The 5,532-nt window shown below is 36.7% G+C and overlaps 1 pseudogene across 1 annotated transcript; it reads right to left on the bottom strand.

The window, feature by feature from the left end:
- Window positions 1-512: 512 nt before the first annotated feature.
- LOC125818690 (14-3-3 protein 9-like) lies at window positions 513-4,479 on the bottom strand (annotated as a pseudogene). Its single transcript, XR_007442411.1, has 7 exons — window positions 4,261-4,479; window positions 3,133-3,439; window positions 2,938-3,027; window positions 1,999-2,108; window positions 1,745-1,893; window positions 703-758; window positions 513-583 (listed from the first exon to the last, which is right to left on the bottom strand). The product of XR_007442411.1 is annotated as a 14-3-3 protein 9-like (transcript).
- Window positions 4,480-5,532: the final 1,053 nt, after the last annotated feature.

Below are 5,532 nucleotides of genomic sequence, written 5' to 3'. Positions count from 1 at the left end.
GGAAAAGTCATTAGTTATCAACAATCTACCCCCACTAAATTTGTCAAGGCATTTTTGTCATTGCTTTGGCTCAATAAGCAAGAATAACTGGCACTAATTCTAATTCTTCATATCCTTTATTTTGGGGTAAAAGACTACTCATGCAGAGAGAATAAATACTATTGGGGTAAAAGATACCAATAATATGCACCAACATAGAGTAGCAAATATGCTCAGCTTCAAACTAAATGAAAAAGGAGAGAATAATGGAAATTAAGTGACATTGAGATAATAAGGGTGAGAGGACAAGCAAATAGCTGATATCCTCCATTTGGCTGCGGCAGTCATCTGAAAAATAAAACCACCTATAGACCAGCAATTATCTAAAGACTGAAACAACTCACTATACGGAGAGAGGAAATAGCACAGGGATACAAATACACACTGAGTTGCAGACAACCAATTAACATGTGAAGAATCTGACACGACAGACCCATAATAGAAGTATCTACTAAGACTCAACAAACAAACACCCCCCTTGGCGTAATCCTTGTCCCTCACACCTCCAAATACACATAGTAGTTCTAACCATTAGGCCCACTCACTGCAAGAACACAAAAAAGAATATTATGATTTGGAATGACTACGTAATTGAAATTACTACCAGTCTAGAAAAATCTAAAATCGACTCAAAAGGAAGGAGACTGGATATAAAGAATCTACCTCTGCATCTTCACCTCCACCAGCTTTGTTTGTGGCATCTCCCTTTTGGGCATCTTCTGTGAAAGGGCAACAAAATTTTAACACGCAAAATTAGTAAGCTTTCCCCTCAGATTCAGTAAATTAGGCAATATATTCATCTAGCTCAACCCCCAATACTGGCTATTAATATCACGTTTTTATGCCTTGTCAAACTATCTTGCGCTGCATTTATCATATATTTCTAAACGAAATAATTACTCACTGGGGAATAGCATTTTGATTGAAGGGCACATGTAAACTAACTGAAAAAATTGTACAAGTACACTGTCAAAATACAAGCAGATACCCAAGATTTAGCTGAAGGTAACACCAATAAAACTGCATGGTTAATCCTATGTCAAGAAAAGAAACCCATGACATAAGAAAAACCCTTCAAGAACTAATACTTCCTTGCCTGACTCTTTTTTTTCTCCTTCAAGGAATAAGCAATGCCACACTTCTTCTTTATCACCCTGGACTTATTTTGTGAAAATAGTGAGTTAGCACTTAGTATTACAATATCATCTTCTTAATTTTTCCTTTCTGAAAACCAAGAAATCTCGGGAAGGCAATGGCGCACATTTCAAAACTCAGTTGATAATGGGCCCTTCCTTCTATTACTCCACTTAAATACAAGGCTTCTATATGTGTCAGGGTTTGACCCACGACAACTTCCCAACTCGCATATCACACGCTATGCTCTTACCTTTAGACCAAAGCCCTTGGGGCAGTTCTCTTAATGCTATCTAAAAGGTTGCAGAACCAAATTAGTTTTTTCTGTAGACATCTCACATGTGATTAAGCTATCAAAACCACTAAAGAAACTATAGCAACTACTAGCAGAAAAGACATGCAAAGATCTCAACCAAGCCTGAGAATAGTAATTTCAAGCTAAACAGAGATAATTATAAGAAACGAATAAGTAGATAAATAAAGTGCCGTCAACCAGGGAAAATTATGAACACCAGGAAAACTCTAGATTATACAAACGCCAAGGTGTCATAGGATATGAGTCAAAGCATACCAGCATCCTCTGGAAGATCAGAAGTCCACAAGGTGAGGTTGTCCCTTAGAAGCTGCATAATCAAGGTGCTGTCTTTGTAGGAATCCTCATTCAGGCTATCCAGCTCAGATATTGCTTCATCGAAGGCCTGTTTTGCCAGATGGCATGCCCTGGAGAAAACAGATATAACAGCTGAGCCTAGAAACAAGTATGGACACACCGATTAAAAAAAAGGTATGGACAGCTTCAAGAAGATGAATATACAAAAGACAAACCTTTCAGGTGAATTCATGATCTCATAGTAGAAAACAGAGAAATTCAAAGCCAGTCCCCAAACGAATTGGATGAGTGGGTGGTAATTCCGCTCCGCAGCAGTTGTAGCTGACTGCACAAGTTTTAGCAACAAACAATAAGTGAAGCAGACAGACACACATATATCGCCAAACCTAATAGGGAATTCAACATCTAAATGCAGCAAACAGAATTGGAGAAAAGAAAAAAGGAAAGAATTGTATTTTATTATACAATACAAGAATTGGGTTGCAGCCTACTGGTAGCTACTCTGACCCACTTCTCTTAGATGCAGGTTCTAATCCATAAAAAAGACACTCCCTCTTCTACCTTCCTTCCACTATTCACAGGCCTACCGCCACCCAAAAAAGTTTTTAAATAATGGGACACAGACTATCCTGGTCAAAGAGGACTGTGATAATACCCAAGCAAATGCTAACAAAAGGAAAAGTGAGCTCTAAGTTCTGGTGGGGTTTTAAGCACAAAATGCAAATGAAGTGTGGGATTTAAGAAAAAGTAATAGTTTCATTCTAAAACAAGCTTTTGAACAAGCAAACTCCTCTCACTTTGCAGGTCATTAGATTATGAATCAACCATTCACTGACAATCAACCTACTTTTATGCTCAACCTTTTACTTGTGTACTTGAGAACTGCTTTGGAAGAGTATATATATTAAAAACAAGTAAAGAAAGCACTATTCTCAGAAACAGCGAATATTTGTTTATTTCAGATTAGAGACTATAGAAAAAGTTTAAATTAAAATTACAGTTAGAAACACTGATTCTAACCAAAAAAAGAAAGATTCAAGGGATTAATGATAGCATCTGGGACATTTTCCACTATCAAGAATAAGGGGGAGCATGGGAACTGACATGTGAGTCACTCTATTTTTGAGAAGCCAAGTCGCAAGCAAACCATATACCTGATATGCTTTCAACGAAAGCTCAGCAAACCTCCTTCTTGTCATTACCAGCTTTAAATTCTGCAAAGATAACGATAATAGTCCCCCTTCCTGCAGGCAGAGACAGATCAGCTTTAACAACTCCAGTTTTCTGAACTTCCCAAAACAACATATATTTAGAACTCAGACCGACAACAACAGAAATCAGAACCTCACATTTTGTGGTAAAACACAGTTGATTCGCCTGCAGTGCACGACGGAATTAGATGCTGATCAATGACCACCATAATATCATTGCAAATGTTGGTGAGCTCCGACTCCACCTTTTGCAGGTACTCCTTGATTCGCTTGACATTTTGCTCATTCCCTCTAGATTCTTCCTTCTGCTCAATAGAGGACAAGATCCTCCAAGATGCTCTCCTAGAACCTACCACATTCTTATAACCAACAGAAAGAAGATTCCTTTCCTCCACAGTCAATTCAACATCCATGTTTGCGACATTCTTCATTGCTTCAACCATTTCTGTACCACAATTCACAATTCCTTAAAATCTCAACCAATTACATAAAATATGAAATCTAGTTGCATTTTCCATGCATTTAACCAAACAGATCAAAAGAAGGTAAATCTGTGTAGAACTTCCAAGCAGAAAAAAATATTTGCTAACATATTAATTCTGAATACATTTTTAAAAAATCCTTAATACATCAAAAGCACCAACTGTATCATATCAACGAAAACTCAAATTCCAAGTAACCGGTAATCCATTTATGAGTAGTTCAACATTCTTCAAGCGCATCAACTCTCTCCGTACGAATCCTTAAAGGAACTGAAGTCCTACAACCTACATGAAACGATCAGAGCCTAATTGCATTTCTATTGCATTTAACCAAAGTGGATCAACAAAGTTTGTGTGCTCAACTGCTGACCTAAGTCCGTTTGCTGATATATGAAACTTCAAAAGCACCAATTGTTGCATCTCAATATAATCAACTTATGAGTAATTCGTCCTTCAATCGGATCAACCATCTCTGTACTAAAGTCCTACAACCTACATAAAATGACTAGAGTCTAACTGCATTTAACCAAAACGGATCAACAAAAGTTAATCCATGCTGACCTAAGTCCATTTACTAATATATATAAAACTTTAAAACATCGAAAGCAACAAGCGCAGCATTCCAGTAAAATTTTACGTTCTGAGCAACAAAAACATAACTAACAGTTCCATTTCCGAACCTTTTCTGAGTAATCACATGAGAGATACATCAAATTAAAGCATATACTCAAAAGAAACAGAAACAATAACAGATCTACACACAGTAAAAAGTAGAAACCCTAACCATCGTAGCGTTCGGCTTGCTCAGCGAGCTTAGCGACGTAGACGAAGTTCTCACGTTCTTTGGAAGAAGCCATTTCCGATCTCTCTCAAATTGAAATCAAAGATTTTTTGTACTGAAGACAGAGAGTTTGCTCTATTCTCTCCCTTTTTGCTTCTCTGGTTGTGTGTGAATGTGCTTTCTCGATGACGATTTTACGGCAGTAGCTACAGTGAGTGGAGTTTTATCTAACAAGGGCTTCCTTAAAAGGGAAATAGCACTTGTCATCCTTTAACTTTTGTTTTCTACTAGAATAGCCCCTAGAGAAGTTCAAATTAAATTTAACCCCTCCAAAAATTTACTTTTTACATGTGACTGTCCTGTTAATTTGTGACAAATAAAATATGTGGGAATACGTTGAAACCTTTAAAGTTCCATAAAACTTTAGGAGTCGTTTGGTAGTTGATTAGAGTTATACATGTATCTTTAATATAGAGATTGGTTATGAGTGAATTTATGTATAATTTTATGCAAGATTTTCATGTTTTATCCTGCATAAAATAATACATAGATTCTCTCATAACTTATACATGTATTAGTTATGCAGATTTCTAAATTATCAACCAAAACATAAATTAGTACATGGATAATTTGTTTCTCATCCAGCTACCAAGTGTGCCCTTAGTGCACTAACTTCAATCAAGATCTACTAGGCTAACGGAAAGCAGGAATAATATGCACAAATGACTCAAGTTATCAACTTCACCATTAACTCTCTCATACATTTGCCAAAAGCCAAAACATAGCCAAAGTCAATAAATCAAGTGCAACATAGCTAATTAGGTAATGAAGATCTTTTGTTCTTCCTTTCTTTCTTCTGCAACCATTTCCCTTTCATTTTTATCACTTAAAAATGACTCCTCACAAGCATCTCCGACACAATTATTTGTCCATTTATCAGGTAAAACTAAGCTCTCTTTGTAATAATCAACATAACGCGGATTGTAACACCAACCATTTGTAGAGTTACCAAGGCCAACATCTTTAAACTTTCCAACAACATGATCAACTGAAACCAATACTGTACGATTCGCTTTCCATATGATTTCACCATTTTTCCTTATAGAGTCATTGGCCTCACCAATTCATGAGTAACCACAAGCTCATCTAGAGCAGACCTTCCATTATAGTAAGCTGTCAAGAAATAATCATCACGAAGAGGAATATAACGAGACATAATACTGAACTTTTTCACCCCTGAATCTGCTGCACCATACTCTCTCATCGAAGGACTGA

The sequence above is a fragment of the Solanum verrucosum genome, unplaced genomic scaffold (genome assembly GCF_900185275.1).
Source record: "Solanum verrucosum unplaced genomic scaffold, falcon-dt-bn FXZP01001280.1, whole genome shotgun sequence".
In the NCBI taxonomy this organism is placed as follows: domain Eukaryota; kingdom Viridiplantae; phylum Streptophyta; class Magnoliopsida; order Solanales; family Solanaceae; genus Solanum; species Solanum verrucosum.
The sequence above is the reverse complement of the archived record's forward strand: the minus strand, read 5'-3'. Positions and strand labels throughout refer to the sequence as shown.